Here is a 26501-nt window from a genome sequence, read left to right on the forward strand (position 1 = left end):
GTCACCCGAAAAATAAAACAATCAACAAAATTAAATACAATATCATATATTTATTTTAAACCTTGAAAAATACGGAAAATACGCTAACTCCGAAGGAAGTCCTTAAATAAGTCAAATTACAGCTAACAGGATATCCACCTCCACCCCCAAAGAAAAATCCACCTTATTAACAATCACTTAAGAGAAAAAAACAGTGTGGAATGCGCGAAACGAAATAATAATAATATGATAGAGGATAGGAGAGATGGTTTGGTGGGATCAAAAGATAGGGACACCCATACAGGTACATTACCCGGAAGCCCCAAATATCGGACCTACGAGTGACGTCAGCATCGACGAGAGAGAGAAAAAGGCAACGTCAGAAGAAATGAGGTCTCGAGGCCAGTGTCGTTCCGCCTGGCCACATTTCCCCAATAATGGCGCATCCTCTCCTCTCCCTGCCCATCATTTTTCATTATATAGAATTTTAAATGGGCGCACCGTTTTTGTGGGCACGCGCGAAACGGGATAGTGGCTCTCTCTCTGGCGTTGGTCTAGTTATCCCGCGATGGAAATGAAAATTGGCCTCGATTTACGCCGATGAATCGAGACCGTCAGTCTCAGCTGGCACGATTGTCCTTGAAATCGCCCCTCTGAAAGACCAAACCCGGTTTTCCCCTCGAAGCTACCTATCCCAGCCGATACCTTCTTTCCGGGTTGGGAGGCGCCGACTTCACCCGTCGTCGCGACTGCGACCTCGCTATTCGCTGACAAAAAAGGGTAGTCAACCGCGAAATATAAGCGCGCGGCGTCTTTCATATATTACAATATGATATTCTAATACGCGGGAGAAAAGACCAGATCGTTTTTAAATTGAAATAGGCGGGTTTGATACGCGTGTTTATACAGTCAGTTAAATAGTCTTCTATGGCCATTGAAAATGACAAAAGTGTGGAGAAGATTTTGGGGACTACTTTCTTCGGGTAGTTGGAAGGGGAGGATCGTCCCCGATTTGATCCAGATATTTAGAAGAGCCACTGACACACTTTCGCAACGGGGAAACGCAATTACAGATTTCTTTTTAAGGATGAGAAGAAGGGATTATTTGCTGGACGGATTAACTCGATATCGACGTTCGCTTATCTGCGCGGTAAATCGCCCCTTTTATTCGTGGGAGAGTTTCATTACTGGAACGTCACGTTTTTAAAATTAATTTCGACTGACTTCCTTTCGGAACGTCGCGAATGCGAATAATTTCATTATGGTTCTATCAAAAATCTACTTTGAATTTCGATAGCTTTGGTTTAAAAAAATGAGGGCTGTTATTGAGCTCTCTCAACGTACGAGGGCTCTTTGTTAAACTAGTGGTATTTCGAGCTACAGCTGTACCGGGAATTCGTAGTGTCTCAATTCAAAGTCGAATTTGTGTTGACCTTAATTTTTGTGAGAAATTCGGTAAAGGTTTCTCTAATCTCCTTCGTAGGTCATAGGTCTAACGTGCCTTATCAGAAGTTAATGGCAGCAGTTTACTTCTGGCTTTATGGTAATTGAAGAGGTGGTACACATAGACATTTTGGGTACGGGATTTCGAATCTCAAAGTTATTTGGGACTGTGATTTTCAGATTTGAAATTTCGATATTTCCTGCAGATTTAATGATTTGAAATTTGGATTTTTCCTGCTGATTTCATGATTTGAAATTTGGATTTTTCCTGCTGATTTCATGATTTGAAATTTGGATTTTTCCTGCTGATTTAATGATTTGAAAGTTGGATTTTTCCTGCTGATTTAATGATTTGAAATTTGGATTTTTCCTGCTGATTTCATGATTTGAAATTTGGATTTTTCCTGCTGATTTAATGATTTGAAAGTTGGATTTTTCCTGCTGATTTAATGATTTTAAATTTGGATTTTTCCTGATGATTTCATGATTTGAAATTTGGATTTTTCCTGCTGATTTAATGATTTGAAAGTTGGATTTTTCGGGCTGATTTCATGATTTCAAAGTGATTTCTGTTGATTGTACGTGATTAGACAAATATCCAACGCGACAGTGGTAAACGCTGCCTCAATTTTCAATCTAACCTTCAATAGCGAACTTTGTACCAAATTGTCTATAGGTATCGCCATCTATATTCGAATGTCCGTACTGGCCAACCTCAATAATATAGTTTACCCTTTTATTTTGGCGCGCTTTGATTGCGCTGTAGAACCATCAACTTCCAACAATAGCGAGAATAATGAATCCGGATCAGGGTATTGTTTTATTTTTTCGGGAGGTAATAATAAAGGTAGAGGATATGGTGGTCAACAATATTCCGTTTGCGCTAACGGGCGCGCGGGGCTGATGGAAAACTTCACCGTGAAAAGACGAATTGAGGTCAAGTTTGAGGAAAACAGTCGCAAACAATCGCGTTGGCTTCCACAAACCAACCGAGTCCGCGTACGCCGATAAAACAAAGCGGCCCAACCCAAAATTGACGACGCAGTTGAGCCAATTAAAAATGCCGCGTTAGCCCCGAAATTAGTTTGGCCGTATTGTTGGACAGCGGGGCCAGATTCTTAATTATTCCGTGAGAAGTCGCGGTTTTCTTCTTATACACGCCTAATCACCTTTTAATTGGCTATTGTGCTCACTTAACCACTCGCGTACACTCACCGCGGACAATTTAAATCGACTAAACCGTAATTGTTGTGTTTTTATTTGTTTATTTGGGATTGAAACTCTCGGTCGAGAACAAAGCGAGAGTCTATACACCTTCCAACTAATTGATACGACAGATTCGATAATGCTTAGCTTGACCCCAGTTTTCTTTATGGGACGAAAGAGGTGAGCCCGAAAGCATTGTTCTTATTGTTAGCGCACTCATAAATAAGTTCAATAAGGTAGATGGGTACTCCATTAACCTAAAGACCGAGAAAAATACGTAATTCTAAAAGAAAGGGATTTGAAGTTATATCCGCGTATTTAAAAGACAAAAACGTTTTTTAAAAGATTTTAAATATGTGCAATGTAACCAAGTTTAAACCCAAATTTCAAATATGTGCAATTTGACAAAGTTTAAACCCAATACTTCAAATATGTGCAATTTGACAAAGTTTAAACCCTAATACTTCAAATACGTGAAATATAACTAAATTAAACACACATTTCAAACACGTGCAATATAACTAAATTAAACACACATTTCAAATATGTGCAAAATAAATAAATTAAGCATTAAACACATATTTCAAATATGCGCAATATACCCAAATTAAACACGAATTTCAAATATGCGCAGTATACATAAATTAAACACAATTTCAAATATGCGCAATGTATCCTAATTGTTTCGCTTCATTCTCTTATTTCACACATAAAATAGATTCTAAAACAAAAAGCTTTATAATTATGCGTAAAAATTAATTCTCGCCTAACGTCTTAAGTAACTCGGTAAGCTGTACCAAAAAAGGGTCCCTCCATCGAGAAAAGAGGAACCCTAGCAAAGCGAAACAAAAAAAAAGTGGCGCCAGATATCATCCCCCCGAAAAAACCCCAGTGATACCCCCGCGACGTCACGGAATTTTTGCCCGGGACTCGATGACGTGGCAGCGTTCGTCCCCGCCCCCCTTCTCCATCATCTCGGCTTCGGCGATGGGGAAAATCCTCCCACATCCGTGTCAAGAGCCTCGGCGGCCGGGCCCTCGCCGAAACAGCTGCTCAAGCCGCTCAAAGTATATAATTCTGGCCCGGGACCGACGCATCCTTCTCCTCCATCGGGAGCGAGCTGAGAGGAACCTACATCCCTGAAATGTTTACTCTCCCCCCGCCATCTTTCTACTACTGCTTCCCCCCAAGAAGGATTTTCTCCGTATCCAAAAGAAAAAGGGAGAAATAGTACCCCATGTAAAACCCCGCGGGCCTTAGATAATAGTTTGAATTATGCCAGGGGAACGGGTGAAGTCTGCGTAATTCGTCCGTTATATAAGACGCGAAGAAAAGTCGACCATTCTCATCCATCCCACCGCACCCAACCTTTTTTTTTTGCTAAATTATTACGGCCGTTTTGGCGAGGTGGAAATTAGTCCCATATATTTGTACGGGGAAAGAAAGTAGTAACAACAATAAAATCCAATGAAAAACTTATATAACGCGTTAGCGGTTTTCGCAGTCAGATAATTAAATTAAAAAAAAAGGTTTGGAAATGAAAAAGAAATTGTCCGCGCCTGTTGCTGATTTTGAAAAAGGGGGTAGTAAATGGGGGAAGAATTCGCAACTTGGCGTCACTCAATTCCAGCTCGCTTTCAAATACAATCGACTCGTGTCTGCCTCCCAAATTCCGCAGTCCATCGAAGGGATCTCTTCGGAAAGTCCTTGGAATCTTTTCCTCTTTATATACTCGGAAAAAAAGCAACCGCCAGAGGGAGCGTTACACGAGGCCAAATCGTGTTTTCTACTTTCAAGAAGTTTTTAATTAGTTTACCGAGTAAAGGTGGGTTGCACGCGCGCGTGTGATGCAAAACCTTTTCTTAGTATTGATATTTTGTATACGTATCGCGTATTTCATCATCAAAATCTCGCACTGACTGAGTAGGTACTGTGGCTACAGAACACGTGACTACAATAGCCAATGGAATTGCCGATAGCAAAAGTGGATATAAAACAGAAAGTCCGGGAGGAAAAGGGTTCGTTAGCTTTCCCAGTGGTTTCCTTCAAAAATGAGGAGCTGTTTCCCCTATACAATGATTGAGCCAATCAGGAACGACTCTGTTACGTTTGGCCTATGTCTCATGACGTCACGGTCAGAGGAAATAGTTCAGATGGGCGATGCTAGCTAACCTAGCGGTAAAACCAAGAAGCATATTCTCCTTGGTAAATCTCCCGAAGACGTTGGCTCGTTGGTTAATTTATTCCTTTTTCAAAATTTTTGCCTCTGTTAAGTTCAAGAGTCACTGTGGCTCAAGCTCGTAAGAAATATACACCAGAAGAGTTAGCTTTAAAGCCGAAAAGTAAATTTAGTCAGTGTAATTTATTTATAAAAGATTTGTATTCAATTGGTACTATATAAACCAGTGAAGATTTAAACCAAGGCTTAACTAAAATTCCAGTAGATAGGGATGTAGACAAATTTTAGTATAGTAACATGGATTAAATAACCTTATAAGGTTATTTAATCAATGATAGTAATAACCAAGGTAATAATGCAGAATCGCAAACTGAGATTGGAGAGTTCATTTGCATATATTGGGTCACAAATTATAACTGAGTCAATTCCTTCTTCATTAAGTACTAAATTGTATACCCAATTGTTCCATGCGTACAGAAAGCCACTATCCTCCTCTTTCTTCAGAGTAATGCGAATGTAACAACTCGTGTTGAGAGCACATATCTTCTAGTAGTTCTTTTAAAGTTTGATTGTTTTTAAATTCGTTAAACACTTTAAGCCGCACACCCTATTCAAATAAAACAAAAACGTTTTTATCAATTATCTACCTAAGCCTTGCCAAACATGTGAATTTTCACAAAGAGCAGACGCACCAAATCCAGCCCAAAGACTATATAATCAGGTGGCTAAGGAACTGAAGAAGAACTATAATATATCAGCCGATTTACGCAGGTACATGCGAGTAAAGTGCCATTTGTAATGCTCCGCCAAAGGGGGTAGACACAAACTAGGGGCATGCTTGGGGGATCCTCATTTTTGATGGAACAGGACTACCGGGTCCTCCCAGACTTTCTGTTTTATATCCACTTTTGCCGATAGCTGTCGAGATTTTCTTAAAATCTGGTCAAAATTATCTTTTTTAGATAAGGTCTCTTCTACTATAGAGACTTCCTGATAATAGTATTAGTTTTAGGTCTATTTGGTAATGCCAAATAATCGATTATTGTATATGAGTTTTCATTAAAATCTGGTTTATTTTATCAATATTATTATTATTTTGTATGTGTAAAAATTGTGGAATGTAATTTTGTTTAGATTGGTTTCATTAAAGACTCAAAAACAAAGGAACTACTTTTTATCGCGGCGGATCACACATTTTGGTAAAATGCCTGTATATAAAATAGCTCGTACAAGCAAATACTTTATCCCCCCCCCCCATTTACTTTGGTTAAAAGGAAGGATAATTTAAATAATTATTTAATAATTTTAATAGTTAAATGTTAGGCAACAAGGAGCTGAAAATAAAACAAAAAAGAACGAGATATTATTTCATGGTCAAGTCCAATAACTGGACCTGCTCAATCACCTATCTGAAATCGAACCTGAATTTTGAAACGCACCTTTAAACGGAATTTAATTTCAAAGGATATTCAATAATTGCAAATTAATAAAAAAATTAAATTAGTGTTGTAAATTTTCCGGAAAAATAAAATGCGGAAAAGTTTCCAGAAAATTTTCCGCAAATCGGAAAAATAAAAAATTGAAACATAAATTACTTTTTAGGGGTTTTTAATTTTTTTACTTTTTATCGATATAAAATGCCTAATAACAGTAAACATACTACAAAACATTAATAGTGTTACATTGTTAATCAGTTTTAACTAGTCTAGATGTTTAGTTTTACTTTAAGATTCGAAAGAATGAGGCGAAAATGCCGCTTTATTTAAATTTGCAAACAATATATTAGACTAATCATGGAATGAAACCTTTTTTTTATTTTTTTCGGAAAAATACGGAACATTTTCCGCAAAGAAGGCCTCGGTCATTTTACGGAAAATTTTCCGACTTACAACACTAAATTAAATTAATTTTAAAAATCGTATTTGATAAAGTACGTACGCCTTAAGAAACGTTCCCCTTGATATGGTGTCAAGAAAAGAAAGAGTTTAGGGGTGGTGAAGGGGGGGTGCGGGGTGGTGGGGGTTGGAAGGGTTCTAGAAGCAGTCGCTCTTCAATCCGCCCACGGTGAAACCAAATCTCCACACCTTGCAGCGGCTCCCGCTAATACCACCACAATTTTCCCATTCCCCCCTAAACGCATTCTTTCCACTGCCCCCCCCCCCGCGCTTCCAAGCCAACATACAGGTTCCTCCCCCCCCCCCCCGCACTCGCTCGCTAATCTCTCATCGTTTTTTAAAGGCGTCGTTATTACCTGGACAATATCCGGTCCCGCGCATTCCAAGCCCTTGTTAAAACATTCTAAAGGGCCAAAAAAGTCTCGAATCACGTGACAAAACAGAAAAAAAAAAGAGAGTAAAGGGAATTAAATCCAAGCATAGGGATAGGCCGACGCTGTAGATGAGTTTCAAAACTAGGGTGCACAAGTTCTTTAAAACAAACGAGTTCAAAATTGATTTTTTAAAGTAAGTGCGATTAAAATGACATTATGATTTAGTTGAAGTACTTTAATTTCAAAAACTATAATTTCGGAATATCACCAAAAACTACACTACAAACCTTTTCAAAAACTATAATTTCGGAATATCACCAAACAATACACTACAAACCTTTTCAAAAACTATAATTTCGGAATATCACCAAACACTACACTACAAACCTTTTCAAAAACTATAATTTCGGAATATCACCAAACACTACACTACAAACCTTTTCAAAAACTATAATTTTTTTGGGAAAAACACCAAAAACTACCTTGCATATCTTTGCAAAATCTAGAATTTCGTAATAGCACCAAAAACTACCTTGCATATCTTTACAAAATCTAGAATTTCGCAATAGCACCAAAAACTACCTTGCATATCTTTGCAAAATATAGAATTTCGTAATAGCACCAAAAACTACCTTGCATATCTTTGCAAAATATAGAATTTCGTAATAGCACCAAAAACTACCTTGCACATCTTTGCAAAATCTAGAATTTCGTAATAGCACCAAAATTACCTTGCATATCTTTGCAAAATCTAGAATTTCGTAATTGCACCAAAAACTACCTTGCATATCTTTGCAAAATCTAGAATTTCGTAATTGCGCCAAAAACTACCTTGCATATCTTTGCAAAATCTAGAATTTCGTAATTGCGCCAAAAACTACCTTGCATATCTTTGCAAAATCTAGAATTTCGTAATTCCGCCAAAAACTACCCTGAAAACCTTTTCAAAAACTACAATTTCGGAATTATTACCCATCTTTTAATTTAGACATATATAAAACTTGGGATTCTAAAAGTAAATCTCGCTTCGCTCTGGCAATAACCCCATAAATATCACCAACACTTCATTGTGCAAATTAAACAAAATTAATTAGCAGGCATTTTTAAACCGGGGTATAGGCGTTTGTCCAAGTCCGTGATTATTTTTATACGCCACGGTGAGCCTTTAGGGGGATCTTCGGGTATTGTGCCGTAATTAGACGAGTGAAGAGTCCGGGACAGAAAACGTCATTGTCATCGTAACAATAATACGAAGCTTAAGGCGAATAATGTTTTAAGCCTTTCGTGATGAAATTTATTAAAGAGCAAAAATCTTTAAAATATAAATGTGGAAACAAAAAGGGACGGAATCAAGAGTGCCCGAGCAGCCCAGCCAATCGTAACGCGAGGACCGGATGTAGACAACGCCCCCTACAGTTGTTTCCCTTTTTTCTTTTCTTAAATTTATTTTTTATCCAGAGTTTTGTTCGCGAGTTCCGGCGCAACGTTTGCGATTTTTTCGCGCGTAATACTTATTTTAGCCCCTAAAGCGGCGAGCACGGTCCGAGAAATTCAAAAAGAAAAGCGAGGATGTACGGATTGGGGGTTTTCCTTTCTTGGACAGACAAACAAAAAGAACCCTGTACTAACAATGGAAGGCAGCGCGCGCGAACCACGCCATTATTATAATCACGAAGATACGTTAGAGAGACCGCGACTGAGAGGCTAAATAACTGGGGGGAAATTAACTGACCCACTGACCTCGACAAAGAACTTAACGCGAGTTTCTTTTATTTATTCAAAGCCATTTTTTTCGGCATCGTGCTCGAGGAAAAAAAAACACCAAGGACACGCTTTCTGGGTAAAAAGGGTTTTCCGAGTTTTTTTTGGACTGTATCGCATTCACCCCCTGCATGTTTTTTTTATCGCACAAAATGGTGGCTATTTCCAAAGCTTGGAACTGAAACTACTCCAGGGTTGCCACAGATTTTTCACGATAAAATTCCCCGACTTTTCCAGGTTTTCACTGACCATCTCCGGAGATTTTTCCTGACTTATTTTGTGCGGAGATTTTGTATTTTTTAACCTATAGTTTAGTAAAAGTTTCCAATTTGGAACCGAAATTTAATTCCCTGACTAATTTTTAAAATTCCCAAACTTTTCCCTGATTTTTATACCCATATTCAAATTCCCTGACTTTTCCAGGAATTCCAGGTACCGTGGCAACCGTGTACTCTAAATTGGAAATATAAACTTTGTTTTGACACAATTTTATCGTGAATTTGTAAGTGCATTTTGTAAAAGACGACCTATTAGTAAATTGCGCCTGGTAAAAGATTCGATCTAGTAAGGGACGCCTAGTAAAAGACACGTACTAAAAATCGAGGGGCAGGTCACTTCCTTGAGTAACGACGCACCCCTACAAAGATTAAATCCAATTTAACCTTGATTATTTTGCTTAAATTCGATTTAATCACGATTATGTTGATTACATCACTTTAAATCATGTTTAGAATGTTTAAATCTGATTTAATCATGTTTAAATCGGATTTATTGATTAAATCATGATTAAAAAGATTAGATCATGATTAAAAAGATTAGATCATGATTAAAAGATTAGATCATGGTTCGAATGTTTACATCAGTCTGATTTAATCATGATTGAATGATTAAATATGATTGAAATGATAAAATCTGATTAAAATGATAAAATCTGATTAAAATGATTAAATCCTGAATAAAAAGATTAGATCATGATTAGAATAATTAAATCACGTTTAAATTGTGATTAGATTGATTAAATCGTGATTAGATTTTATAAACTCGATTAAATTTTTTAATCTTGATCACCCTGATTTAATCAAGATTATCCTGATTAAATCATTTTACTATGATTAAGACGCACCCAAAATGGAAGTGACCTGCCCCTCGCTAAAAATAAGGAAAACCTGAATTTGAAAGCGACAAAATTTTCTAGATAAATATCTGCATTTTACGCGATTTTTAAGGCAAATATGACACCAGGGGGACAATGTCTCCTTCTAAATTTTCTGCTAGGGGACAACACCTGTGTTTGTCCCCCCCCCCCTGAAATATTGCGAATTGGTTTTTACAACAATTATGAAAAATATAAATGTGTCGTTTAAAACTTGTAAGAGCGAATTCAAATTCAACTTTTGATTTTGGTCAAATTGAAGTAAGATTTCCAAATATTTGTCCACTTTTATAATATCATATATTGTGGAGCGCCTCGCTGGCAATGTACCCCAAAACTCAAAAACGTTCCTACGCCCTTGTATGACACCGCATTTTCTGCTACTTCAGTGCACACTACGAAAGGATTTCACAAACAGATATTTCAAAAAAGAAGCATTTTTTATGTGTAACGTAAAAACGAGGGGTAAGACACTCTGCGAACTCGGTGTACACTGCCATACCTTTGACAATGCTAAATGGAACTCGCGAACTCTTGAAAATATGTACCTTTAACAGTGCTAAATGCACGAACTCGGTGTACAGATTATCTGAGGCTGTCTTACCCCTCGCGTAAAAAATGTCGCCTATGAAATGGGGATAAAATATTTGATGTGTAGCAGTTTTTAAGAGCACCTCTTTTATCATATTCGAGTTACTTATACAAGGCAGCGGGAATTATCCACGCAGTTGGAAATAAGAATATCAAATAGACTTAAAAGGGAGACTAGCGTATAAACGAAAGGGTGCCAGGAAATCGGAGCTGGCTACGTTATTGTCGTAAAAAGGAAAATTCCGATCAGCCCCAGCCACTGTTCCGATTTTGCTCCAACGCGCGATTGGGAAAATGGAAACACGATCTCGTCGGAACGTGGGGAGGAAGCGGAGACGGCCGGCGTACTCCTTTTAAACAAGGCGACAAAAAGACGAAATATAGTCCGGCGCTTAAGTCGCCATCTATATTCGTGAAACCAAACGTTTGGATAGAAAAGCGCAGTAATAACATTTAAATATTAATTTCATTCTTTATGTTAATTTAATATAAATTTAATATTAATTCCATTATTTATGTTAATTTAATATGAATTTCATTCTTTATGCTAATTTAATATGATTTTCATTCTTTTAATTTAATATGAATTTCATTCTGTTAATTTAATATGAATTGCATTCTTTATGTTAATTTAATATGAATTTCATTCTGTTAATTTAATATGAATTTCATTCTGTTAATTTAATATGAATTGCATTCTTTATGTTAATTTAATATGAATTACATTCTTTATGTTAATTTAATATGAATTTAATTATGTTAATTTAATATGAATTTAATTATGTTAATTTAATATGAATTTAATTATGTTAATTTAATATGAATTTAATTATGTTAATTTAATATGAATTTAATTATGTTAATTTAATATGAATTGCATTCTTTATGTTAATTTAATATGAATTTCATTCTGTTAATTTAATATGAATTGCATTCTTTATGTTAATTTAATATGAATTTCATTCTGTTAATTTAATATGAATTTCATTCTGTTAATTTAATATGAATTTAATTCTGTTAATTTAATATGAATTTAATTCTGTTAATTTAATATGAATTGCATTCTTTATGTTAATTTAATATGAATTTAATTATGTTAATTTAATATGAATTTAATTATTTTAATTTAATATGAATTTAATTATGTTAATTTAATATGAATTTAATTATGTTAATTTAATATGAATTTAATTATGTTAATTTAATATGAATTTAATTATGTTAATTTAATATGAATTTAATTATGTTAATTTAATATGAATTTAATTATGTTAATTTAATATGAATTTAATTATGTTAATTTAATATGAATTTAATTATGTTAATTTAATATGAATTTAATTATGTTAATTTAATATGAATTTAATTATGTTAATTTAATATGAATTTAATTATGTTAATTTAATATGAATTTAATTATGTTAATTTAATATGAATTTAATTATGTTAATTTAATATGAATTTCATTATTTATGTTAATTTTATATGACTTTCATTCTTTATGTTAATTTTACATGACTTTCATTCTTTATGTTAATTTAATATGAATTTAATTCTTTATGTTATTTTAATATGAATTTAATTCTTTATGTTATTTTAATATGAATTTAATTCTTTATGTTATTTTAATATGAATTTAATTCTTTATGTTATTTTAATATGAATTTAATTCTTTATGTTATTTTAATATGAATTTAATTCTTTATGTTAATTTAATATTATTTTAACTATTTATGTTAGTTAAATATTAATATAATTATTTGTATTAATTTCGTTGTTTAAGTTAATTTAATATTGATTTAAATATTTGTGTTAATTTATTATTAATTTAATTCTTTATCTTAATATAATATTAATTTCGTTGTTTATGATAATTTAATTCTTTATCTTAATTTAATATTAATTTAATTATTTATCTTAATTTAATATTAATTTAATTATTTATCTTAATTTAATATTGATTTAATTATTTGTGTTAATTTAATATTAATTTAATTCTTTATCTTAATTTAATATTAATTTAATTCTTTATCTTAATTTAATATTAATTTAATTCTTTATCTTAATTTAATATTAATTTAATTCTTTATCTTAATTTAATATTAATTTAATTCTTTATCTTAATTTAATATTAATTTAATTCTTTATCTTAATTTAATATTAATTTAATTCTTTATCTTAATTTAATATTAATTTAATTATTTATCTTAATTTAATATTAATTTAATTATTTATCTTAATTTCATTGTTTATGTTAATTTCATTCTTAATGTTAATGTAATATTAATTCTAAAATAAGCTTATAAGTTTAATCTGGAGCCCCACCAGATTGAGGGTTCCTAGAACAGACAACGACGAAGATAAAAGCCCTCTGTATACTCTCCCTCTACACGCCGTAGAAGCAAGTGTAAATGTGTATAAATTAAGTTTTATTTAAAACAAATTAAACAAAGTTATACATAAAATTAAATGACTTTTAACCTGTTGATCTACAACAATATTTTTTAATAATTTGTGTGGTTTAAACATTTAATGTAAAAATATTAAAAGAAAAAAATTTAAACGTATAATCACAAGAAAAAAATAACACTAATAAAAATCAAAAAAAGGTAAGACTACATTAGAGAACTAGGCAAATATTAAGTTCAGCATTTTCAACCAAAACGAAATTTGTTGAAATGTGTCCCTTTATCGGAATATAATTCCCGCGTCATGTATAACGCGGCGAACCCAAAAGTGCTTATTCTAGCGGAATCTCACTTCATTCCGAATCGAATGAGGTGAACGCGGGGAGCCACAAATTTGCGTCTAAAGGGGCGTCTAGAACTCAAACAGTTCCTGGCTGCGAGACCAGGGCTCGAGACGGGGTAAAAAAGAAAGGGGTTGGAACCCCGACTGCCGGGGATCGGAAAGGTCGCGACCCCAGACGCTAAGGAATGTCAAGGAGCCCCTGTCAAAATGTGACGTTCTCGAGGTCCTCCGAGATAGAGCCGCGCAAACGCTGTTTCGCGAAATCCCTCCTTTCCAGAAATAGACATTTTGTTGGGGTTTCGAAAAGGATATTTTCTCAAAAGTTTATCGGTGTCGGATTTCGGAAGGTTTCTAAAGGACTTCCTAAATAATGGTTTAGCAATACACTGATATGATTGGCTCACTCCGGGCCAAATTCTATTCTCAAATAGTTTAATTGGCATTTTTACTCAATTTACACTGCGCAGTAAACAAGCCTTTTCCATTTACACAAGAGTGACTTGGCGGCCAACATAAGACGATTTGCCTGTTTGAAACACAACTTTTGCTTAGCAGACGAAAATACGGCGCTAACCGCTAGGCGGCTCTATGCTAACTGTAAGAACATTTTGGTAGAAATCGATACAATTGAAGCTTCTGATGATAACACATTTTGTTCCTCATTAAACGCCTGAGCAACACTTCTGCCGAGATTGAATGTAAAAAGTTGGTAGTGTCGTAACTTCGGGCAGCTTATGACAGACGAATAGATTTAAGATTCATTTTGAAGCAATCAATGTAAACAAATAGCAGAAGCTATACGCAACCAACGCAAGAAGAACGCAGCTAGCCTTTAAACACGATAACGCAGTGTTGTGAACAAATTTCATTGGACGAACCCTTTCACTGAACGTTTTACCGGCAGGGGGGAAGATAATTTCCGAATTTTCCACTTCCGACGGCAGCTGGCGCTATAAAAGCGTCTAACCAATGAAAACTGTACACAAGAAAATGCCGACGGGGTAGTCACTCGTAAATATTTTGAACACCTGATTACCAGTGATTGCTCATACGTTTTCGATGATTTTCAGTAATTATTTTAAGTGAACTCCTGTGATTACCTAGGATTTGTACTCCTGATTACTTAAGTAACTACCCCCTCGGAAAATGCACGACTTTTGACGGGTCGCGTTCTCCTTGTGTGGGCAGTGCTGACTGTGCTGTGTTTGTTGCTTCGTATGCTGCTTCAAATTGGGTTCGATAATGCAACAAAATATTATTCTTTGAAGCACCCGAAAAATTGAATAATTTATCCAAGGATGGCGCTCAAAAATTAATTCTAAAACTGTCTGCTTAATAGTGGTTTCAAAACTAATCTAAATTTCGTCTGCTTTATACGAATTTACAAGTCACTAGATGACTTTGGCCTATATAAGGTGGTGCCTTGGTTGATTATTATTAGCCTAGCTGTTTATATTATTCGCTTGCAACGGGACGGAAAGTTTACACTTTTGAATCTTTTCCAAATTATATGCGGTTTTACTACTACTTGCTTGTATGGCCAATCGGCGGAGGCGGGTTTGTACCACTTGAGACTTCCATTGCGCAGTGTGTCCCACCACTCTCAAGTTATAACCCAAAATATCTTTTGCAATGCCCACTTCGAGTGGGCAAAACGAGGAACCTAATAATCGGGAGCACTAGGCCGTACAATCGTCCCAGGCAATCAGTGTAAATAGGTAAGTAAAACGTCCTATTAATCTGCTATTTAAATTCGTCTGCTGCTTAGCCTTTTCAGTTTACACGGAGCCATAGAGTAGTATCAGTGCTACATCACGCAACGTCACCCATGCTTTTTCCTATAGAGAAAAAAAACGCGCCTAAAATGGCGGCCATAGCCAAAGCTACGAACTGAAACTACTCTATAGTTTTGAAAAAGACTTGTTCTATAAAATCAGCTACAAGTACTTTCCCCTTTGAAGTATCAGGGGTGTGAAAGTTTGGCCAGATTTTCGACGGAGATAAACTTGCGCTCGGTTTCGAAATATTATATGTCTGGCCCACACAAAGAACGAAAATAAGCTAAATTTTTTAATCCAAAAGAATAGAGAGCGTAGCTAGTCCCACTTGGAAGGACGTATGGTCCCACAAACTTGGTCAAACAGTCTTGACCGGATTTCATAGAATGGGCTAATGCAACCCAATAATTGAATTATTCGTGAAGATATTGAGGTACTTCAGTTTTTCGCGTCTCAACCGGTACCACGGCGATACGACGGGAAATACGTCTTGTTCGCGACTATCACTGGCAATAAAGAACAATTTCGCTGCCTAATATCGTTCTTATCCGCGGCTGTAGGGGAAGACGCGTCATTTTTCCCATCATAGGTAAAACAAAACTAGCTTTGTTTCGAGGAATATCTTTTATCAATACGTATATTTGTGTCGTCAAGGCGTTCGAGAGTGTTGTACGAGATGAGTCATCGAGCGACAAATCAATCCGATTATTACAAAAAGAGCGAATCACTGACGGAATCTCGAGTGGGTGGGTACTTGATAATTAAGCAATGAAAGTCGAAATTATTCCGAGTGGAGACACGGTGATACCACCTTTTTTTTCTCAATCGAAAGATCGAAGGTGAAAGTTTAACCACTCAACAATTTATCGGTATATTTAATTTCGTGGACCACGTCACCGAACCCGGCATATAACAACCTTGGTTGTAGCCTTAAAAAAACCTGTTGTTAAATTCAATAAAAAATGGGTTTTACCCTTACAACGCGTGTTAAATTCTAGTTAAAATTGAAAATTCTAAAATATAGTTTAAAATAAAAAAAATCTAAAATATAGTTTAAAATAAAATATTCTAAAATATAGTTTAAAATAAAAAAAATCTAAAATATAGTTTAAAATAAAATATTCTAAAATATAGTTTAAAATAAAAAAAATCTAAAATATAGTTTAAAATAAAATATTCTAAAATATAGTTTAAAATAAAATATTCTAAAATATAGTTTAAAATAAAATATTATAAAATATAGTTTAAAATAAAAAATTCTAAAATATAGTTTAAAATAAAATATTCTAAAATATAGTTTAAAATAAAATATTCTAAAATATAGTTTAAAATAAAAAATTCTAAAATATAGTTTAAAATAAATAATTCTAAAATATAGTTTAAACTAAAACCAATCGGTTAGATGGTAAACTTAAGTAACGTTTCATCAAAATTACCATTTCGATTAATTAAATCTGGCTTAACGCAGTTAGATAATTTTACAAGGGGGAATGTAAATAACCCTTGAGGGGGCGGGGGAGGGAGAAGTACACACCTGATCGTGACAATCGCTTAAGCCTAAAAACCACCACCAATAAATCGCCTAAACCGATATAACCAAGGCATAAGTGAAATATTTTTGCCTACCTGATAATCAATTTAACGTCTTTCAATCACGGCAAATTTTAAAATATTTTCACGTAATCGCGATAGCTTAAATCGTTAAAAAACGCGTAATTTGTGTTTTAAATTTAACACTTTTCGTAAGTCCAGGAATAGCCGACACACATCAGTCATACAAAAAAAAACAGAAGACGAGCTGAAAAAACCGCAAACTAAAACGCAAAATTAAGAGCACGACTGGCGAGGGCTAAGAAAAGTAAAAACGCGACCAAAGTTTTTTCGGCGGCGACGAGAAGTAAAACACTCCGCTAGGTGGATCCCGCCCGTAAAATGCCCACAAATCACTCCCACTTTTCCCTCGCCTCCCACCGCTCAAAAATACGGATTTTTCTCTCGCTGCCGCCGCCGCGTGAGGTAAATTGGCGTTCCCGGAAGCCCGGGGCTCGAAAGACACGAGCTTTTTTCCTTCCACTTGACGTCGGCGGTGACGTCATGACATTGCGCGTGCAAATTATTTCTCCGCGCGAAAAGCCGAGACGCCGTTCGGCCATTTCTCGGTAAAGTGGCGGGAAAAAACTGGCTTCGCGCCTTTTCTGGCTACCCTCCCCCTCTTTCGTATCAACACTCAAAAGGGGTGAAGTTTGCGAAGACTATTATCGTCGTACGCCCGGCCGAGTTGTTTCGTTACATCTCGACTGAACTATAAATTTTCCTAAAAAATATCGAAAGTTTTAGACGATGTTGTAATCGTTCTTTATAGTGGTGTACACTTTATTTTAGACCGGTTTAGAGCGATTTGTAAAAAGTTACAAAGTAGTTGGGAAAACCTCGTCTAAAAGAGTTGGGCTTTTCTCAGTAAAAGATCAAATTAATTTTATTGGGAAACGAAAAGTGTGAATAACATTGCGTCATCAATGATTTAAAAATAAAATATTCCATATGACGCTATAAACCTCAGGTACGTTATTCAAATTTAAATTAAGAAATTCTGAGGACCTGTAGATCGATTCAGTTTAAAATTTCGGTAATCAAGAAATATAAACCTAACGTTAAAAGAAAATAATCGAAGGTTAGCTACCTTTTTTTTTTTTTTTTTTTGAGATACACACACAGCGGTGTCGACCCGAGGCCTTAGACACCAGCACACACACACAATAACTGATTAATCAGGGCGAGATATGTGTAACGGCCACGCCAACGGGGGGATACGTGGGGACAGGGGTGGGGCCACCCTTGGCGGAAGTATTCCGACCACCCGTTAGGGGATTGGTGGTCGTCCTCACACGGCCATCCACAAACTCTGCCTCCCGGACGCCTGGGATTACAGGAGTGAGCCACTACTCCCGGCAAGGTTAGCTACCTACTTGGCAACCTACAGTACATTAAATAATCAAATTTATTATTAACCTGGCAGGGCCGCGCAAATAATTTACTAACAAAAGCGACATGGTACTAATCATAAGCACGCTTGTGCAGGGGCGATTATAGCCCAGTGACGTAGATAAGGGGAGGATTTCTAGGGATGATAGGGATCCCAAATCGTAAAAATGCGTCTTAGCGCTTGTGGGCACTTTTTTCCACTCTACCCGAAAATTTAGTCCCCACCTGTTACCTCTGCAACGGGGTATCTTCCCATTGCGCCGAATCCCATTCGACCGAATTCCGCCAATGTTTTTGATGTAATTAGTCCAAAGGCGGGTTTGGTATTTTTCTAATCGACCGACGCAATATTCACAATTGAGCGAAAAAATAGTTTTTCTTTCTACTCCTTTTGATTTTTTATGGAAGCGTTTTAATATATTTTAGGTTAGGTTAGGTTAGGTTAGGTTAGGTAACACTGCATGCTGTTCTGACATATGCTGAAACGGATAAAACCGAATCCTAAACCCGGAGAAGTGCGGCTTTTTCGGTCGAATGGGATTGGGCTCAATGGAACAGATTCTGCAACGGCCCTGACAGTGGTTCCCTCATTTCACCTTTTTACCACCCTGCAGGGTCAGTTATCTCTCGTGTTTTTACCAAAACGTTTTGTTAAAAACACGACGAGGGGCAGTGCATAAGGGGGACTAAATCGGCGGGGCCCTGTGGAAAAGGATCCACGAGCAGTGGCGTAGACAAGGAAGTGTGTCAGAATTTATGGCCCGGAGTACCTAGTAACAAAGACCATACCACCGGAGGCCTATCAACATAGTGCCCTACGCCAGCATCCCCCTAGCCCGGACAGGTGACAAATCCAGCATGGGTAGCAGAACCCTACTACTGATGGTCACACCTTTGACGCAATCCACTCAACCCAGCAGAAGGTGCAGCAATGGGTGGACCAATCCCCACTTCGCACACAGCAGTGGGATTAAGAGTGGATGCTGTAGCAACTCCAGCCGACACCCTACCTACGTAGGTAAAGAGTCATACCCTTTGTAGAGAGCTCCTAAAGGGGAACGACGGGCACACAGCAGCCCAAGTAACCCAGCACAGCTGGCACCGGAGATCCCGGTGTGGCTCCAAAAGGCCAGGAAACAGGACCGCCGTGCCTTCATACGGAGGCCCGCCGCCCCACAGCAGGCTACCCAGTCCGCTGAAGCGGCCAGTTTGCACGGACCCTCTCCGTTAGCCTGAGCCGAAGCTCAGTATCCAGCCCAAACCTGACCGAAGTGGGAGGTGGAGATAGGACCATTTGATCGAAGCTAACATCTCCCAGTGCGCCACCGCCCTTATGGGTTACAAGAGCCGGACCCCGACTCCCCGGTAAAGCCACCAGTTATTGCACACTCCGACCCATTTAGGGCCCCTAGACAAGGGAGGGGGGTTTATCAGCTAGGATAATACCCAAGGCACCACCTTAGGCCTAAGTCATCGAGCGACTTTTGAAGCCATTAACACAGGTGGCCGGGTTACAATGCGTAAGAGGGTGGTGGCAAGCCCTTCAAGCCAACAGCTCCCTACACTAACTATTACCGTTAACCCGAACAAGTTTTATGGAAGGGGAAACCGAAGACCCCCTTTGGGCCTACCTTTGACTTTACTAAATTTCCACCCCTTCTCCACCCCCTGTCAACATTCACATTCTTCGATCCCCCCCTCCTTGACGAATTTCTGGCTACGCCACTGCCCACGAGCATGTTTTTTTAGGAGCCCATCGAATTACCCCTTCACCAGCACATCCCTATCTTTGGAAATTAAAGTTAGAAGGGCCCTTGATGGCGTAACTTGCCCCGGGGCTCGAAATATCTCTGCCCTGACAGGACCGTCAAGACGTATCGAGTATTAACATACTGAGTTCCGCGTCAGTTTGGAGTAACGAAGGGCCCGAGGAGCCCCCCTTTCTAGCGCAAACATAATAAAATATCCGAGAGGGTAATCATCTTATTAAAGTTTGGGAAGTGGCAGTATACTTCCCCTCGGTTCGCAGCCGCGGCGAAAGGTGGCCTACTTTTGTGTCACAAAAAGTTTTTTTATTACGCCTCGCTACAGACGGGAAAAAGTTTTACTTCACTATTGACCTTCATTTTGCACAAAAGCAATGTCATTCACCTTCTCAGCAGCCGCGAACGAAAACGAGGGTAACCAACCGCGAGAAGCGTCGCGTCAAATACCGTCGGAGTAAAAAAACACTCCGCGTGTTTGTTTGTCCTTGTTTAGGGAAAGGGCAAAGCACTCCCGTTCTAATCTCCGTCGTAACGGTATTTACCTTAAAGTAGCGCGGAAACCGGGCAGGGGGGTACGGCGTGTACGCCCGAGAATGGACGGCGATCCAGCGTCGAACGAAATTAGGTTAGGCAGACGCTGACAGCGTACGAAGCGTCTTTTTTAATGAAAATGATAATTACGGCATAGTCGACGCCGTAGGAAGTTTTTGCTCCGTACAAAAGGGAGAATAAAATATGGGACTACACCGCGCGTATTTGGCGGTGCCGCTGCCAATAACCTTTCCCAATTCGCAAAAAGCCGTAGGAAGTGAGTAGCTACTGTTGAGATTAAACCTATTTTTACACACCAATTTTTTTCCCACACCGCTGTCTGTCCCGGATATTTCGCGCTTGTTAAGCGCGGGGTTTTTAACCTATCCCTCGAATTGGTTTCCCCGCAGACCACCTTCTAGCGCTCATTTTAACCCACTCCTCGTTTCCTTCCTGTTATTTTCATCTCGCGCCGCTTTCGATTAGTGGCCGACATATCTCGATTATTTAGTTCATTGCGCCGCTTGAAAGACAAATCCACGTATCTTTTTTTTAAGATTGTGGTATAAAGTTACGTGGATTTTGCTTTCGGGTGACGATTGGGAAACTACGGTAACCTGTCAAATGCAAAAACCTAGTAAACGCCAATTTTGGAAAGTTAGTTAGTAAATTCAAGTACGTACGCGAATTTGATGCACATACTGGAAAAATTTCCACCTACCAAAAATTGTGGGATTAAATATACCCAGGCCCGTATATGGGGGGGGGGGGGGGTGCTCAGCGCCCCCAAATGAATACTTGAGCATCCCCAAACCGACCGACCCCCCCCAAAAAAAACGATTGCTCAACTACCAACTAATATCATATAACATCGGTTACCTTTATTTTTAATAAAATATTCTGTTTTCAACGAAGTCGAAAATCATAATTTAAAAAATAACAAAATAAAGCCAATTTCGGTATATTTACTAATTTCTGGAGTTAAAAATTACGATTTTTAGTGTCAAGGCAATGAGCGCCCCTCCCCCCTCCCAACAAATTTGAGCACCCCAAAACAAATTTGAGCATCCCCCCAAACAAATTTGAGCGCCCCCCCCCAAACAAATTTGAGCGCCCCCCCAACAAACAAATTTGAGCACCCAATATACCAATTATAAATTACCATTAATCAAAATAAAGAAACGGAAATATCTCAAATTAGATAAGAAAAGTGTATACTAGGTTTGGGTAAGATAAAATATTTAGAAAATATATCAGTGGTAATCTTAATAATATTTTCTTAGTACAATGTTGTCAATTTAACGAACAAGGTTGCTATGGGGATTTGGGAAATTGGTCTAAAACGTTAGAGAATATTAATAATTTCGAAAAAGTAATTTAAAAGCCAGGGAATTTAAATATATATTAAATTTTTATGGTACTGTTTGTAAATGTACCAAAAAAAAACTTTTAGTTAATACAAAACTTGAAGAGTCAGTTTTATACTATTGTAAATTCCGAGATAAATTCATTATCTTCTGAAAAAGTAAAATATAAAGTTTATAAAAATTGTCCAATTTTGGTATTAAAAAGGTTGGGGTAAACAAGGAGATAATTTGAATCTGATAATATTACTACAACCCTGAAGAAAACCTTTATTTAAATATTTCTATAATTTTATATTTTAGAAATTACTTACTTTTAATGTTAAATTATTGGTTAGCTAATCTCGGTTAATTTGCTAGTCGTTCATTAAATTAACCCAATTAATCTACTTAACAAATAGTAGTTATATTCAAATTATGTTAATAATATACGATACAAATCAGTTATAACTTGCAAAATTATTTACCGAACTGATTTTCAGAGTTATTATACACAATCAGGGTATATTTCAGAACCGAGCCCCCTAGTGTCTAAAATATGCATAAAACGAATTTAAATAATAGAAAGTATCATACTTATGACTATTATATTACTTATGATATAACTAAACAACGTAATAGGCCACAGGTGTAAAAAACCCATATATCAGTGGACCCAGATAACTCTTAATTTTTGTTACCGTTTTGAGGAAAATGCCACAATTCAACGTTTCAAATCAAATTAATTTCGATTCCATCAATATGAAATCTGTGGAATTTGGTCGTTTCAGGCATGGATGACTACGACCTTCCCAGAAAAACACGAGAGAGAGAAAACTGAGGAAAATGTGCGGAAAAAGAAACTTGTTATCGAAATCAATGTGGAATGAGACACTTTTCCCCGAATAAACGACGCGAGTGAGAGCGATTTCGATTGGGGCCAAAGCGGGAGAACGGCGCTCTTTCCTGGCGGATCACGCCGTTTCTCCAAAAAGCCCTCTTCATCCTTCATCGTCTCCGCATCCTCCCTCGGTGCCCCCCGGCCCGTTCCTGGCCGTGGTAGAGAGAGGGTTAGTGACACCAACGCCAGAGCCAGGGAACGCTTGGATGACGAAGTGTAACAACGAACTATTGGGAAGGAAGGTCGCAACCAGAATGAGAAATACCCCATTTCTGAGCGTCCAACGTATTCGTTTTTAATTGCCAGCCCGCGGCGCGGCGCGGTTGTTGCTCGCATCCTACAGCCATGATCTTCGTTTTTTAACCTCGTACCACCCTCCGCGAGATTCCGGACGACACTTATACGCTGGTGAATGTCGTACGTGTACGTTGTGACTGGGTCAAACGTCTAGCGATGTCAAATGGGACGAACAGGGTGACCAGCGAAAAGCTTTGAACATTTTATAGGAAAAATAGGAATTTTAGGGGTGAATTAATAAAAATATAGGAAACTAAATAGGCAAATTATAGGAAAATATAGGAAACTAAATAGGCTAAATATAGGAAAATATAGGAAACTAAATAGACGAATTATAGGAAAATATAGGAAACTAAATAGGCGAATTATAGGAAAATATAGGAAACTAAATAGGCAAATTATAGGAAAATATAGGAAACTAAATAGGCTAAATATAGGAAAATATAGGAAACTAAATAGACGAATTATAGGAAAATATAGGAAACTAAATAGGCGAATTATAGGAAAATATAGGAAACTAAATAGGCAAATTATAGGAAAATATAGGAAACTAAATAGGCGAATTATAGGAAAATATAGGAAACTAAATAGGCGAATTATAGGAAAATATAGGAAACTAAATAGGCGAATGTTAGGAAAATATAGGAAACTAAATAGGCAAATTATAGAAAACTAAATAGGCGAATTATAGGAAAATATAGGAAACTAAATAGGCGAATTATAAGAAAATATCGAATCACCTAGAATATTGATAATGTTTTGTACACTGCTTTCTTGCATTATTGGATTTACAAAGCTCGTATATTTCAAGATTTTGTTAGAAAGTGGCTGTGCATACACTAGATGACACGTACAAAAAAGTTCTTTCATTTAAAAAAAACCGTGAAATTATAGGAAATTAGGTGAAAATAAAGGAATTTATAGGAAGGCATTAAAAAAGAGGAATTTATAGGAAGGCATTAAAAATAGAGGAATTTATAGGAAGGAATTAAAAATAGAGGAATTTATAGGAAGGCATTAAAAATAGAGGAATTTATAGGAAGGCATTAAAAATAAAGGAATTTATAGGAAGGCATTAAAATATAGGAAATATACGAAGTCAGGTCATCCTGGACTAAGACAGCGGCGCATCCAGAAATTAATTAAAGGGGGAAAAACCTAGGGGTTGCTGAAGGCACGTTTTAAAGAATGTAACTCTATAGGTTCTGGAGGGGGCCCAAAGAGTAATTAAAATCACAGAGAAGGCCCGAAAAAACAGGGGCCCGGCTTTGGATACGCAGGAATGGCTAATTGTTTTTTCGCGCGACCCTCTCAAATTAACGTACTTGATTTTAGTTCCGGCGTCAGACCTATTGAGAAAATCAATTACTAACATTTATCTGGCGATTTATCGAAATAAAATTTACCTACCAAGTTCATTTTTAAAGGCCCTAAAAATTGGGGCCCTAGTCAGCGTTTTACTACAGCCATGACCAAACCGTATTTTGACTTGGAAAATCGAAATGTTTAAAGCGGTTTAAAGTAATTAGAAAGTGAAACAATTAAATGAATTGAACCATATAAATGTATAATATATAATATGAATATTCTATTAATATTATATATATATTATATTAAAAATATATTAATATTATATTAACAATATATTAATATTATATTAACAATATATTAACAATATATTAATATTATATTAATATAATATTATATTATATAAAAATTATACTAAATAATTTATGAATTATATTAAATTAATATTATATTAAATAATTTATTTATTACTTATATTACATTATTATTATATTAAATAATTTATGAATTATATTACATTAATATTATATTAAATACTTTATGAATTATATTACATTAATATTATATCAAATAATTTATTAATTACATTACATTACATTACATTATATTATATTAAATAATTTATTAATTATATTACATTACATTACATTACATTACATTACATTATATTATATTAAATAATGTATTAATTATATTACATTACAGTTCAGGTTCAGTCTGTACACACAAAAGTACGTCTACACTCGTACAAGTACCACCTATATGCTCTCGGTCGTAGGTTTAACCTCTAAATTATAAATATAAATATAGAGTAGTGTCAGTGCTACATCACGCAACGTCACCCATGCTTTTTCCTATAGAGAAAAAATCGCGCCTAAAATGGCGGCCATGGCCAAAGCTACGAGGTGATACTACTCTATTGTATATAAAAAGATTCTTGGTAAAATTGGCCAATGTAACGTACTCAACTTGTTTGTGAAGGTTTTTTATCGTCCGATATTTATCCTCATTTCCAGAGTTGTTCCCCTTTCACCGTCTCCTCGCCCCCCATCCCGGGATTTAATTTTGTGAGGAAGAGCGCGCGCCAGAGAGAGATGAAGGTGTGTGTGTGGGGGGGGGGGGTTCCAAATGGATACGTTAGCGGGGGCGAAGGCAGGGAGGGGGTAGCGGAGGGGGAAGTACTATTTTTCTAGGTCAGATTCGGAGGTAAACGGCTTTCTAAAAATTTATCTAGTTCGTCGATAGGGAGAGCTACGGCTGCGACCGACATTGCAAATTTCCTCTTAGAAGAAGCTACGGCTTCCGGCTAAGGAACCAAGCGCATCTCACCCCCCCGCACGGGCCAGCCTTGTACCAAAATAAAATGAGGCGGGTAGGAAAATCCACTAAGGCTCATTGACACAATAGCCTACTTTTATTAAACACCCAAATTTCTTTTTTTTTCACGCACACTCTGTTGATATTTTTCCGAGAGCCAAAGGCCCACTTTTTGTTGGTCAACCAGAATATAAGCAGCCCTTCCATGCCCCCCCGTAACACAACGTCAGGTTATATCGGGTTTCCGATCCGGAGTTTTCCGAACCCGTAGCCTTGATTCGAGGCCAGTTAGTTTACTTTACTTTTATGGAATACGTTAAAAATTAGCCGCGTTAATTATAGAGCCATACGACTCTGTTTTTGAGAGGTAGATTTTTAACGCATTCTGGTTCTCTGGTTCTAAATATCGCGTAAAATATAAGTAAATTTGACTTCTCTATTTGGGTCGTTCGTTTAGTTCCGTTTACCATTGACGTAGTTTATTGTAAATATAGAGGTTATATAATAAAGATTATCATTTTTAATAGGTGCTTCTATACAATAAAACCATAATTATTATAAGTGTAAAATGTTTTTATCTGCGTCACGAGCGCCAGTTATTTAAGCGCTTTACTTGCACGCGAGATGTGCACGCGGGTTTCAGATTCCGAAGGGTCTCGCGACTGCAGCGCGTGCTCTCTGCCTACAGCTAAGTGACGTAGACAAAATATTGTCACATGACCTCCCGTATTTTATAGAAAATGAAATTTAATAGGTGTTTCTATAAAATACGTGAGGTCACGTGTAAATGTTTTTCCTACGTCACTAGCTATAGTTATTGAAGATAACAAAGCCCCTCGCGACACCCGATCGTGCTCTCCGATATTAGGCTTAAATTTTTATCAAAAAGTAGTCATCCAAAACGGTAAGTCGCGAGTCCAAGTCACAGCTTGAAGAGAGTATCAGT

At 36.6% G+C, this 26501-nt stretch overlaps 1 protein-coding gene across 1 annotated transcript in view; it reads right to left on the reverse strand.

The window, feature by feature from the left end:
- Positions 1–16934, reverse strand: part of LOC149941522 (uncharacterized) — a 45344-nt gene extending 28410 nt beyond the window's left edge. Inside the window, exon 1 of the mRNA XM_090177587.1 lies at positions 16737–16934. The gene's annotated coding sequence lies outside the window, so the exon portion shown is untranslated. The remainder of the gene's footprint in view (positions 1–16736) is intronic.
- Between the last annotated feature and the right edge of the window lie 9567 nt (positions 16935–26501).

Source organism: Leiobunum rupestre, chromosome 6 (genome assembly GCF_980474605.1).
Source record: "Leiobunum rupestre chromosome 6, qqLeiRupe1.1.hap1, whole genome shotgun sequence".
Classification (NCBI taxonomy): domain Eukaryota; kingdom Metazoa; phylum Arthropoda; class Arachnida; order Opiliones; family Sclerosomatidae; genus Leiobunum; species Leiobunum rupestre.